This window comes from Phyllostomus hastatus, unplaced genomic scaffold (genome assembly GCF_019186645.2).
Source record: "Phyllostomus hastatus isolate PE091 unplaced genomic scaffold, TTU_PhHast_1.1 phas_scaffold_21, whole genome shotgun sequence".
NCBI classification, from domain to species: Eukaryota; Metazoa; Chordata; class Mammalia; order Chiroptera; family Phyllostomidae; genus Phyllostomus; species Phyllostomus hastatus.
In genome coordinates, this window is record NW_025334017.1 from 3850116 (window position 1) to 3864069 (window position 13954).

At 39.1% G+C, this 13954-nt stretch overlaps 1 pseudogene; it reads left to right on the forward strand.

Annotated features, from left to right (window-relative positions):
• The first annotated feature begins 484 nt into the window (after positions 1–484).
• On the forward strand, positions 485–1347 carry LOC123833273 (annotated as a pseudogene).
• The last annotated feature ends 12607 nt before the right edge of the window (positions 1348–13954 follow it).

A 13954-nucleotide genomic window follows, 5' to 3' on the forward strand; every position in this document is an offset into this window, starting at 1 on the left:
TAACAAAAAAGCCTGATGTGAGGCTGGCACCCAGAATATATGTACAGAGAAGCCTAGTTCTCATCCTCAAGGTAGATCACAATGCCCGCACCCCCAAACTCCTGCTTTCATGGGGAAACAGCCCAAAGAGCATGGACTGAAGTAAATGTACAGCACATTACCAGGTGTAGGCCTGCAGCAACTATTCTGGAAAACATAACTTAAATATGACTAGTTCCCTGAGGACCTCTCCTATGCCCGCAATAAAGCACCTAGCTCTTCCTCACTTCTCCCAAAAGGAAATCAAACTCCACCGTTAACAGCTCAATGTTTTATATTTTACTAAAGGTTTTGTGGGGCGACTGAGAAAAGTTACATTGCAATCATAAGCACAATTTAAGAAAAGTCTTCCTTAAAACGTACATTTGTTTTTCTGCATTAGCTACAAAGGGGCCAGTATGGTGGTGTTCTGCGTTCCCACATAACTTACAGGGAAACTCTCACAATGTCTAAAGTCCTTGATGTCCTGCAAATGAAAGAGGAGAATGTCCTCTAATTCCTTCCAGCAGGAACCCACTCAGGACGCACCAAGCTTGACTTCCACATGGCACAGTACAAGAGGGAAAGTGATAGCATTCGCATCACAAACCTGAAGAGAACCTGGGAGAAGCCTCTGCTGGCAGTTCATGCCATTGTCACCATGGAAAACCCAGCTGCTGTCAGTGTCACATCATCCAAGAACACTGGCCAGCCAGCTGTGCTGAAGCTTGCTGCTGCCCCTGCAGCCATTCTACCGCAAAGCGCTTCACTCCTGGAATGTTCAATGCCCAGGTCCAGACAGGCTTCCTGGAGCTGAGGCTTCTAGTGATTACCGATCCCGGGGCTGACCACCGGCCTGTTGCAGAGCCATCTTATGGCAACCTGCCTACCACTGAACTGTATCACACAGACTGTCCTGTGTGCTATGGAGACATTGGTATTCCTTGCAACAAGGGGGCTCACTCAGTGGGTCTGATGGGGTGGATGCTCGCCAGGGAAGTTCTGCACATGCGTGGCACCATCTCCAGCGAACACCCCTGGGAGGTCCTGCCTTATCTCTACTTCTGCAGAGATCCTGAAGAGGTTGAGAAGGAAGAGCAGGCAGCTGCCAAAAAGGCTGCGACGAAGGAGACATTTCCGAGGGAATGGACAGCTGCAGCTCCAGAGTTCACTGCTGCGCAACCTGCGGTCGCAGACTAGTCAGAAGGCGCAGGTGCTCTCCGAGTCTGTCTAGCAATTTCCCACTGAAGCCGGGAGCGTGCAGATGAAGATGGGTCTTCAGCCCCCACTAAGCAGGCCACTGAGTGGGTAGGAACAACCGCTGAGTGATTTTAAGCTGTTCTTCCACAAACTCTTAACAGAGTGAAAATAAGGTTGAAAGGAAAAACAATTTAAAAAGAACATATATTTGCTCCCACAAAACCTTCTCATGTACCAGCCACCACAGCTCACCCTCACTACCCTGCAAGCAGCCTAAATATCTTCATTTTCCAGGTGGGCTCAAGCTCTGAGGACAGTGTGGCATCTAACAAATGGTAGTGGCCACCAGTGTGTAGGGAATAGTAACATTGCATCCTGGTATTTTAAACATGGTATATTGTATTATAATACCTATCTGTGGAGATGTCTGGTAATGTTCTATTTGCAGGAGGTGCCCAGTGAAAATCAACAGATTTTTCTTCCAAACCTACTAAGGCATGGCACTGAGATAATGCTATGGGAGAATTGTAGAGGTGTTTTGGCCATAAAGAAACTTACTATTTGTTCAGTAACACAACAAGGTGCAAAAGAAACTATTGGAGAACAGCACAATAAACATAACAATGGAGTGCCATTGCCCACAGGGTAAAACCTATAGCCTGAGAATAAATGTCCTGCCCACTGTAGATCCTAAGGTGTGATTAGCTTGCACAATAGAGGCAAGACCAGGCAGTTGGGAGGTGAGCCAGAGGCAACTGTGAATTGGTGCCTCTGAGCACTGCAAGTGGGAAGTAGGTTACCAGAAGAATCTGCCCTCTGACTATTGCCCGAGGCTCCCCTAGGAAGTGGAGAAACACAGGGGAAATAGGTCCTTTTTTTTTTTGTGGTTCTGATGCAGGTGGGGGTGCCAATGTGGGGATATGTTACTATCCCCGCATATACATTGTGGGAATAGTACATTGCTATCCCTAAATATACATTGTACATTTATTTACTCATATTCTAGTAAATCTAAATTCCACAGAAGCTTCTACTGTATTGAAGACTTAGGTTAGTGTTTTATTTTCATGAAAGATGGAAAGGCACTGTGATATATGATTTCTGGTGTGCGGGCAGATGCTTCTTACGTTTCACTAGTGATAGATTTTTAAGAGCAGAAAAATTCCCCTCCACCTCAATGGCTATGACATTAGTTCTACAATAAAAACATGCATTGTTCATCTTTCAAAGGATTTCTTAGGTTCTCATCTATAAGCAGTTACTAAGAGCCCACTGGTAACCCAGCTTTAACCCCTCTGCCTGGAAGTCTTTCATCCTTTGTTCCAGTGAATTCTGTGTCAAATGCCACCCACATCCTTCCTTGATTGTTCCTGCTCTTTTAACTACTTTCTCTCTAAAACATTCTGAGATCACTTTAGTTCTTTAATGCCACTTAGCAAGTCAGCTTTGCAGTGCAGTCATCGATTCCTGTCTCCACCTTCCCCAAGTTGGTGGTTAGCTAAGGACAAGGAAAAGATTTAATTATTTTTGAATAACCCGAGTCCCCAGTATAATGCACAGACTACAGTGCATTAAATTGTGTTGACTTAATTGAAAGCCTTTTTGCTAATCTCTCCTAAGTATGTGTTTCTCAGCATGTAGTACCCTTCTTTGTAGCATTTTGGTGGAATCTGTGGTACTATACCCAGATCCCCTTTAGAAATAGAGGACTTCTTGCCCCAGCTGCTGGGAGTCCACCTCTGCTGTCCTCACTCACCTTCAACTGCTGATAGTTTCTTTTCCTAAGGTCACACCCAGACCAGGGCAGCTGGCTTCCTGTGACTGAGATCTGAAGGGGAAGAAAGGCCTGGCACTCCACCCCACAGGGGTAGCTCAGTTGAATCATCTGCCCCTCAGGTCTGCAGAAGTCTTTCACTGTTGTGGTAACTGCATCACAGACTTGACTCTGCCCTCTCTCAATCCTACCTCCTTCTCTTACAAGTGTGTGTATCCTAGGATACAACCTATGCACTAATTTTTCTTTCTGTCCCCTTTCAGGGAATGGTCTGCAAAAAGTGTGTGGACCACAAAAGTACAGATGGCTTTTATTCTGTCATTTACCTCTCACCACACTCATGAAGACAGTGAATATAGAGTAGAGGGTCTGAGATTTTATAGTGATGGTCTACCAGGTGGCCCACAGCCCTTTAATAGCCAAAATATGCTGTCTCTCCGCATTTTTCTGGAAGTAAATACAACAGATGGTTGGTGGAAGAAACTAAACTACATTTCTAGTTCTCCTGGGGCTTGTTTAACTTATCTTTCCAAAACAAATAGTCATACTGTGTTTACTTGCCAACAGAGAAACGCCTGAAATCATATTCCATTTCCTATTTGCAGGAGACAGAAATGTCAAAAAGGTTGAAATAATTTTCCAGGTGCTTTGAAAGCCTGTTACAAAGAAAATCCCACATTATAAATTATGTATGAAAAGATACAGATATAAAGTGCTTCTGAGGAAACAAACTAGTTTATAAAAGAAAACTTATTTTATATCTTTTCTGAGATAAAAGGCATGACTCCACTTTGAGAGAAAGCAGTTGAAAATCTGCATGTAAAGCCACAGGATCAAAAGGTAACATTCTTGAAAAATATTATAAATTTCAAGTGGCATTATAAGGCTAGTCCAGAATATTCAATCTTTCTGAACATTTGATTTGTAAGATGTCAAATTCATGTTAGGTATTGTGGTATTTTGGGAATCCATTAAAATTCTTTACAAAATGTAGTTCAAAGAAATCACATTTTAAACTTGCAACAAGGCTACAGGAGAGATTAATAAAAGCAGGGAAATAGCTTAGTGATAAAAATATTATAAATGGAAAATAAAATGTATCTTCATGTCATGATTTTTTACTGCAGAATTCTTTATGATAATCAATAAAACTCAATTTTGTTGATTTATGTTTATTTTTTATTTTTTAAATTCTTTAAATTTTAATCCTCACTGGAGGATATATTTGTTGATTTTAGAGAGAGAGGAAGGAAGAGAGAAAGAAAAACATTGATGTGAGAGAGAAACATGGATCGATTGCCTCCCATACTGGTCCCGACCAGGAATTGAACCTAGGTGTGTGCCTTGACTAAGAATCAAATCTGTAACATTTTGGTGTGTAGGATGACGCTCCAACCACTAAAAAACCCGGCCAGGGCACTGTTGTTGTTTTTAATATTACGAGCTACATCAAACCCATTAAGGCACAAAAGATGCTTTCTACTTTGTTTAAATGGGCTATACTGTTTTGAATATGAATGCTAAGAAAATAACTCTTTATAGAAATTGGTTAATGCTGCAGAATTTCATCTTTGTGACCAGGTATGATGTGCCAGACATTTCAATGTATAAATTACATGTCTTCTTATCCATATTTTCATCCTTGTCATTACTTCCATTTCAAAGAATATGAAAACTGAGGCTCAGAGGAGTTATGTACCTTGCCTGCAGCAAGATTTCAGTAAAGATCTAGAATCTCCAAGACTGCTTCTAGTTTAATTACATCATCAACTCAGCCTCAGAGTGAGTGTTTTGTTTCAGGTTCCAGGACCGGTTCGGTTTTTGACTGGGTTCTACATTGAGTTCTTGGAAATTGTTATCCCACTTCTTCTATTTGGGATGGGAGAAATTCTAAAACCTTTTGAAGTGTATTTATTGTTTTTATAGTTTTTTCAAACTTACCAAAAAGTGAGTTTATCTTTTTACCCAAAGATCTAGAGAATATTTTTATCTTCCAAGTTGAGTCGTTTTTTAGGCTGTGTCTCCGAATCAATTGTTTTATGTTTGTTCTCCCATGTTCACTGTGGCCCCTTTTAGCATTTTCATTCAGGTCTCTTATTCTCAGAATTGTTTTATTATAATTTCAAATATTAGTTTAGTTCCTTGTTTGGTTTTTCTTCTTCAGGGATTCTGTGGTAGATTGTCTTTTTTTCTATAGCTATACCTGTCATTTTACTTTGAATATTGATTACCTGTTTCTTCATTTCTTTTCTTTTTCATGTTTCTATTTTTATGAGTTTTCTCCATGTCCTTTATTATATTTTTAGTTGAGTATATTCTCTTTTGGCTATTTGTCATATGTGTTCTTTTCTGATAAGATAATGTATTTTTCCCCATTTTTTTCTTGTAATTAGTCCAGTCTGTCCTCTCATCTTTCTTTTTTTCTGTTGCTGTTCATTTTTGTGCTGAGTTTTTGAGTTTTGATTCATGGTAGCCTTTTGTATCTGATATTATTTGGTATAATATTTAACTCATGTCAGAGCATTGTGGTAAAGCTTTCTTTCGTTCTTTACTTGATTTTTGGTTCTTTGTAAAGGTTTCGGGTTTTTAATCAAATCATTCTTTCCCTTTATGGGAGTGACTTTGGGTGGCTTATAAAGTTTCTTAGTTGAAAAGTACTGTCTTCTATTGGTGCACAGAAGTTTAGTTTCTTCAACATGTGGATTGGGGGGTGGATTATTTTGTTATTGTTCCTGCTTTTTATGGCATATTTTAATTTATGTGGACCTCTGTATTCCCATTGCTTTCTCTCTGCATGGATGGTCCTGTGATTCATTTCACTCTTCTGAGACTTGTTCCCGTAACTGCTGCTTGGGTTTGCACATTTTCAAACCTCTTCTTTTCTATGCCCAGGTGGCAGTTCTGTCTGGGCCTCACCTATTGTCTGCATTCCCCTTCTCAGGGTGGGACCTACCTCCGTGGGTGAGGCCCATGGCCACTGCTCTGTGTGGTCTCCACCGGACTTCCTGCTCTTCCAGGGCCTCCGAGGCTGGCTCTCCTGAGCTTGAACATTCACATCCCACTTACATGTAAAATGACATATGCAACAGTCCCTGTGTCTTTGTTACACAGCAGGCATGGGTTTATATCTCTGTGTTCTTCAGAACTGTGTAGAGATCCAGAGTTTGAAACTATAACACAGAACTGTTTGTTTTAATTTTAAATATTTTTATCTGTAAAAATCTGTCAATTTCTGAAAATATACACTAAAATGCTGCATGACTATTGCTCTTTTTTCTGGTCTTATTGTATTTTCAAAGTTTTTCCTCAGTGAAATTGTTATGCTGTGTGGTGCTGTAAGGGAGGAAAATGTTTTCCTTGACCCTCTTACGACCCTTGGGTTTCAAAATTAAACCAGCAAAAGTTAACAGAAGAAAAGCATACAAAATGTATTAAATTTTCACACAAACATAGAGCCTTCACAAAGACACAAAAACCTGAAGAGGTGACCAGAGGAGGAAGCTTTTATACCTTTTAGACACAGAAACAATACACTTGTGAAAAATTGACAAATTTGTCTGTGGATAGTAAATAAATGATGAAGAAGTAGCAAGGTGTGTTTATACAGCCTTCTTGTCCCTACATTCCTTGTGCCTGGTAGTTGGATGCCTCCCTTCCTCCCGGTATAGGGAGAATATTTCACTTGGGGCCTTTATCTCCTGCTTTCAGGGAAGGTAGTTGTGGGGACACCAGAGTGACTGTCTCCTTCTGCCGTTTCCTCAAACTCCTTTGCTGAAGATATTCAATATGCCAAGGTGCCATACTTTGGGGTAGCATGTCTGAACCCCACAGAAGGTTATGATAACTGTTTTTTCCTTGTTGATGACAATTTCTGTCAGCTTATAACTTATATCACCACAAACACCATTGTGCTCAAATTCCACTTCTCTGATATTTCCATCCCCTTTCTGATCTCTTACACCATGGTGACTTTGACCATCTCTCTGTTTTCGGTTCCTCTTTGTCACTTTACATTACATGTGTCTTTGGAACAAGAGACATATTTGGCTTCTGACCCAAACATCAGATTATTTAACTTTGAAAGGAAAATCTAGCCAAACACATTTAGTATAATAATTTATACATGTGCTTTTATTTCTATTATATTATGTTGCTAGTTTTATAACTATCATTTTTTCAAATATCCTCCCATCTTTGTTGCCACACTAGATCCAAATTCTCTCAAGTCTCAGCTATCTCTTCCTCTCATTTTCACTCTCTTTTAATTCAATTTTTATACAGCAGCCTAAAGAATACCTTAAACATTTAAACCCCATCAAATCACTCCCGTGCTAACGCATTTTAATCACCATGGGTTGCAGTTGGAATATGGTGCAGATTCACATGCAATCTGTCTCCTCTTCTGACTCCCCAGGCTCCTCCAATTTTTCTTTTCCGCTAAATCACTCTGCTGCAGTGGTATTGGTTTCCTCCCCCTCCTTCTCTATTTTTTTAAAGTGCTAAACTCATTTGGGGTGGATTTAGGGACTTTCCCTTTACTTATTTTGGAAGTTGTTTTTTTTTTAACTTTTCAAATAGCAAGCTCCTTTCACTCCCTCAGACCTCAAAATAGATGTCACCTTCTTTGACAATGTCTGTAACATCCAATGATTTGCTCTCTCTTGAGCAGTAGGCAATAAACAAATGAAATACAAATTGTGAGGTTACGAGTGCTAACACATAAGCTTGAAGAAGTCAGGGGCCACAATCATCTACTTTAGCATTATATCATAGTAAGCACTCAAACATTTGTGGAATGCAAATGCAAGTGTACGCTGTGATTGCAACTGTATGAAATAAACACTTAGAACTCTGCCATCACCTCATCCATATTTTGTCATATCCTCTTTCTCCTCCCTCCCTTCTAATCTGTTCATCCTACAATTACTCTACTGATGATTTTCTCCTCATTGCAAAATCCAATAGCCCTGTTTCAGTGCATCTGTTACCGTACTTCTCTGCTGTCTTTTAGTGTGGACCCCTCCCTTCTTCCTCAGAACAAGCACTCCAGGACCAGACTGCTTTAGTTTGAATCCTAGCTCGCCTACTTAGCAGCTGTGTGACACTGGGAAATTTACTTATACACTCGGCCTTAGTATTCTCAGCTGTGGAGCATGACTAGATTTCTTATGAAAATTAAATGAGTTAATATGTGTAATGTCTTCCAAGAACACTGGCCATATAAATTAGCAATTGTGGTGGTTATTCTCCTTTCTCTGTGCCACCAGCATACCAGTTCTCCTCACATTCATGACCAGTCCCATTTTGCCTCCTTCCAGTGCTCTGCACCCACCATCTGTCCCCCTAAAATTTGCCTCTCCTCTTCTCCCCAAGTGCTCTCTCTGTTCATCTCATCTACTCTCCTGTTTTTAGCCATCACTTTGTGACATCTAACTATCCACAGGACCTAGGTCTAAACATACATAGAAATAAGTTATTGTAAAAGTGTTTCTCAGTTGTGAGAAACCAGGGGGTCTTCCATTAATTCTTTTTCACATCACTCCACCTCTAACCTAAAATTTACTCTTGCAGATAGTATTCTAATGTGCAAAATGGCCTCTTGGCACCCTTATACATGACTCCAAGATTTGTGTTGAAGGAAATAGGTTTTTATTAACAAGTTTCCAACCTTGGGGGGAATGAGAGCATTCCTGCTCAGAGCCCTTCTCTCCCATGAGACCAAGAACTTCCCTTGTTCCCCAAAAGGCTACAAGTCAAAACCATGTCCAGAATTTCCCCATTTTCTTATCCATCTTAAGCTGGTCACACAAACAATCTCCATCCTCTGTGGAATGTGCACTTGTGGATTTCCGAGTCACCATTTCCTCATAGCAGGTCTCTCTCTCCTTCAGGGTCTGGGGCACCCTGTCCTCAGTCTCCATGTAGCAGTCCAGAAACCATGAGCTGTGCTACACTGGATCATGGTGTCCCAGTTGCTGGAGCCCAGGGAGGCATGTGTCCCTGTGTGAGACCCTGTCTCCAGGAGTGGGCTTCCATCCTCTGCAGCATCTAAGCTCCTGGTGGGCCAGGCATCTCCTGGCCCCACGAGCACTCCCATCCATCCATAAGGGGAGGAGGTCTAGAACGTCCAAATGCCAAAAGACCAGAGAGACAGAGTTTGCACCAAGCTCCAAAGTCCCATATCAAGAGAACAATTTCTCCGTACCAAGTGCATGAGAGAGAGAGAGCATCCTTCTACCATTAAGTCCCTCTCCCTTTAAAAACACCCCAAAATGGGTGCTCAGCCTCCCTCTGCTAAGCCAGACCAGTTTCAGAACATGCCATTCAAAAGTATTTTCCTTCAGAAATACAGAAGTCTGTAGCTCAGCATTCCCAGCCACAGTTCAGCTCTAAACATCTTTCACGAGTCTCTGTGCAGCAACTTGAGTCCTTCTTGCAGCAACTGTTTCTCTCCTGCAGAGCTGATTTTACTTCAGCCACCAGCTCACGATTGTGTCTGTGCGCTTGGCCAGGCAGGTGCCCCTCTGCACCACCAGCTCTGCTGCCATCTTCTGTGTGGGAGGGGCACTGAGAATGTTTCTAACAGACCTCCTGACCTCTAACCCTCCAGATAGACAGGCAGGCCAACCTACACACAGCCCTACAGGCAGATCTCATATTTCTCAGGGTGCTCCAATTTTAAAGGCTTGGTCTAGAACTTCCTGCATGGCCAAACATCCAGCTCTTCCTATGGTGCATTAATGTCTGCCATTTTTGTCAGGTCCCCAGGGTCTTTGACCCTCTTTTGTCTGCCATCTTTACTCAGGGCAACAGTTTCCCAGTCATCTGCAGGCATACATGCATCTGCCCATCCTGAGTGGGGCATCTGGCCTTGCAGCTCATACAGGTGCTATATGAGCTCCCCCTACCCCAAGTTATATCATGAGTCACTCTGCCAAGCACACATTCTAATAGTCATATTCACAATTCACTCTGGGCAGCAGGCTTCTTCTGTACCTCCTCCCTTCAGGAAAGCACAGGCTGTTTATCGGCCTTAGTTATTCAGTGTGCCTCAAACACTGTGCTTTCTGCTTTATAACCACTCCTCCGTGGCCCTCTTGCCTTTTTTGCAGGATTTGGGGGGATGGTAGGGTTTCCCTGCTTTCCAAGGACCCATGCTCTGACCTACCCCATTACAGTATCACCTCAGAATTTCATGAGCTCTACCTCTGCACCTCTCATCTCCTTAGCTTCCCACCTCCAGAAATAATGTCCTTAGATCCATTCTTCACAATGCATCTTTTGCAAAATTTCCAGAGTTATGCATAAAAACCTCAGAATTTTTTTACCCTTTTCCTGATGTGTGTCCTTCAGTCTCCTACCATGATGTTGTGAAGGTCAAGTGTGGCATTTAAGGCTAGCCATGATATTTTCCCAGTAACCTCTCTTGTCCCATTTTTTAAAATACATTATATCAGTTTTCTTTATGGTCTAGAAATATTACCTCACTATCAATTTCTTTCATGTTATCATCTCTGCTTGAAATGACATTCCCTCTCTCTTCTCTTCTCCTCTTGTGCTGGCTAACTCCAACTAACACAGTGCTTACCTCCTCCAGGAAGTTTTTCTTAACCCCCTCCCCTGACTGAACTACAGAGTCACTTCCAAGCTCCCTTGGTGTCACATGTTAGAATTCCCAGTATTGTTTAACTTGTGAACTACTTTACAATAATATAATCTTTTATATTCCCTCTGAGAGAATTTATAGTGTATAGTAGAAGGAGTTTTAGGTTTAAAGGTTTTATTTTAGATCAGTAAGATATTAAAGAGTTTATTACTAAAATTGTTAATACTTATGCTGTATTGAGGCAAATGTTGACTCTTTCCTTTTAATAATTTACCAGTTCTTTTTAAATTTATTGCAAACTGATGACTAAAAAGCATGGTTAGTCATTAACTAATCTAAAAATATAATATTGTGTTTGGTTTGAGAACAAAATATGTATTACACTGTGGGCTTAAATTTTAAATACATTTAAACCCTCAAGCTTAGAAATTTTTATTTTGTTTTAAAAATAATCTCTGTAGTTTGTTACTAAATAATAAGCAAAAACGGACCTTCATAGGATACTGCTTGCAGTCAGTTCTTTTGTAATATGACATGGAAGGTGTGAATAATCCTTTTTTTAAGTAGATGCAAAATACAGTCTGTGTAGTTTTGCATTTTTAAGTTTCTAAAAAATTTATTAAAACATCTTGATGTGCTATAGAAAATTTTTGAGAAAATGTAGACTTAAAAATCTGGTAAAGATAGTCTTGAATTAGATTTATAAATTCCTTCCATCTTTCCCTCCCCAGACCTCACAATACTTAACATTAATTGATGAAAATTTTCAGCTTATAAATCCAAGTAGTTCAGCTAGCCCAAAAGATGAACAAGAATTTTATGTCTAGGTACAAATGTTAAAGGTAGAGAGAATCTTAAAAACAGCAAGAGAAAAGCAGTTAGTTACCTACAAGAGTGTTCCCATAAAATTGTTAGCTGTCTCAAAAAATCATGAAATATTCAGTGAGGAAAAGCAGGGACCTACAGCCAAGATTGCTCTATACAGCTAAGATATCATTTCGAATCAAAGGGCAGATAAAGAACTTCCTAGACAAGAAAAGAACTAAAGAAGTTCATCATCATCAAGCCCTTATTATATGAAATATTAAAAGGACTTATTTAAGAAGAAGAAGAGAATAAAAAATATGAACAATAAAATGGCAAAGCATATGCATCTATAAACAATTTAATATAAAAAACAAACTAGGCAAACAAGAACAGAGACAGAATCATAGAGTGTTTTGATGGTTGCCAGATGGTAGGGGATTATGGGGAAATGGGTGAGGAGGTGAGGGGATTAAGAAGTACCAATAGGTAATTACAGTAAAACCATGGGGATATAAAGTACAGTATAGGAAATGGAGTAGCCAAAGAATTTATATGTATGGCCCATTGACATGAACAATGATGTGAGGATTTCCTGAGGGAGTGGGAGTGGTGCTGGGTGGAGGAGAACAAAGGGAAAAAAACTGGGACAACTATAATAGCATAATCAATAAACTATAGCTAAAGAATTCCATGCCTAGGTAATAATAGTCAAACAGCTGAAAAAAAAATAAGGGTATCTTGAAAGCAGCTAGGTCACAGACCATGGTAACACATTACATACAGAAAAACTAAAATAAAATTATGGCTAATTTCTAATAATATAATGTGGAAGCAGGGAAAAAATGAGTAACACCTATAAAGTATTGAAAGGAAAAAACTCAGCCCAGAATTCTGTACCCAATAAAAATACCCTACAAAAATGTGAATGAATAATTTAAAAAACTTTTAGATAAACGAAAGCTGAGAGAATTTTTGACCAGTGATCCATACCATACAACCTGCAAAAATGTTTGTTAAGCTTAAAGGAAGTTAAATCAGGTGAAAACTTGGATGTACAAAACTCACAAAGAGCATTGAAAATGGATAAATGGATATATGTTTAAAAACATTATTTTTCTCTTGTAATTTCTTCATAATACAATTGCCCATTTAAAATAAAATAATATTTAGAGAGTGTTTATACTACATACAAAAGTTAAATAAAATTATAACAATAGCAAAAAGTATGGAGAAATTTGTACAAAGACATTCCTGTTATAAGGTTAGGATTTTGATGTGAAAGTGGAAAGTATAAAGAGGGAAATAAGAAGTATAAATTATTGGCAATGAAGTGTTATGACACAATATTAATTTTCAATAAGATGCGAGGTAAATATTACTGTTTTTCTTCTTTATAGCAACTACCAAAAATAAGCAAGCAAGATATAGCTAAGAAGGCAACAGAGGAAATAAATGAAGCACTAAAAAATATTTAAGGCCAGAATGCAGTAAAACAGCAGCATAACAATCAGAGTAAAACCAGAGGGCAAATGGAAATCAAAGAGACGATGACATATTTAAACCAACCACATCAATGGTCACCTTCAATGTCAATTAACTAAGCCCTATAATTAAATAGTAGAAATTGCTAAAGTTTCTTTTTAAAAAGCAAAACTCAACCTCATGTTTTCTATGCAAAACATTAAATATAAAGACAAAAACATGTTAAACATTAAAAGGTAAGAAAAAATGCACACTGAGGTTTATATTTTCAGATAAGAATGGTGGACTTTTTTTTTAGAATTTTATTTTGTCCTTTTTTTTAAAGATTTTATTTATTTATTTTTAGAGAGGAACAGGAGGAAGATAGAGATAGAGAGAGAGAAACATCAATGTATGGTTGCTGGGGGTCATGGCCTGCAACCCAGGCATGTACCCTGACTGGGAATCGAACCTGCGACACTTTGGTTCGCAGCCCGTGCTCAATCCACTGAGCTATGCTAGCCAGGGCAGAATGGTGGACTTTGAGAAAAAAAGAGTATTATCAGGAATAAGAAAGATATCTCACAATAAAAAGGTTAATTAACCAGGAAGATATAATAATCATAAATGTATGTGCAAAATAATAAAAAATATTTAAAATTCATAAAGCAAAACTGACAGAAGTAATGGAAGAAATGGTCAAATCTGTAATCAGAGTTAAACATTTCAAAAGCCCACTCTCAGTAATTTACAGAACATTTAGACAAGAGTAAAGATATAGGGAATTTGAATTGCACTATGAAACAAATGGACCTGATTGATATTTATAAAACACATCTCATAACTGCATAAAACCTATTCTTTTCCAGCACAATAAATCAAGTGTGTATATCCAAACATTAAAATTCTATGCAGCAATTAAAAGTAATTGTATATACAAAAACAGAAGAATCTCAAAATCACTACATTGAATAAAAGAAGCCAGATACAAAAGAGCTGACCCTAGATGATTCTATTTACATGAACTTTTAGAACACTAATCTACAGCGATAGAAGCCAGATCACAGGTCACCTAGGGTAGGGTTGGG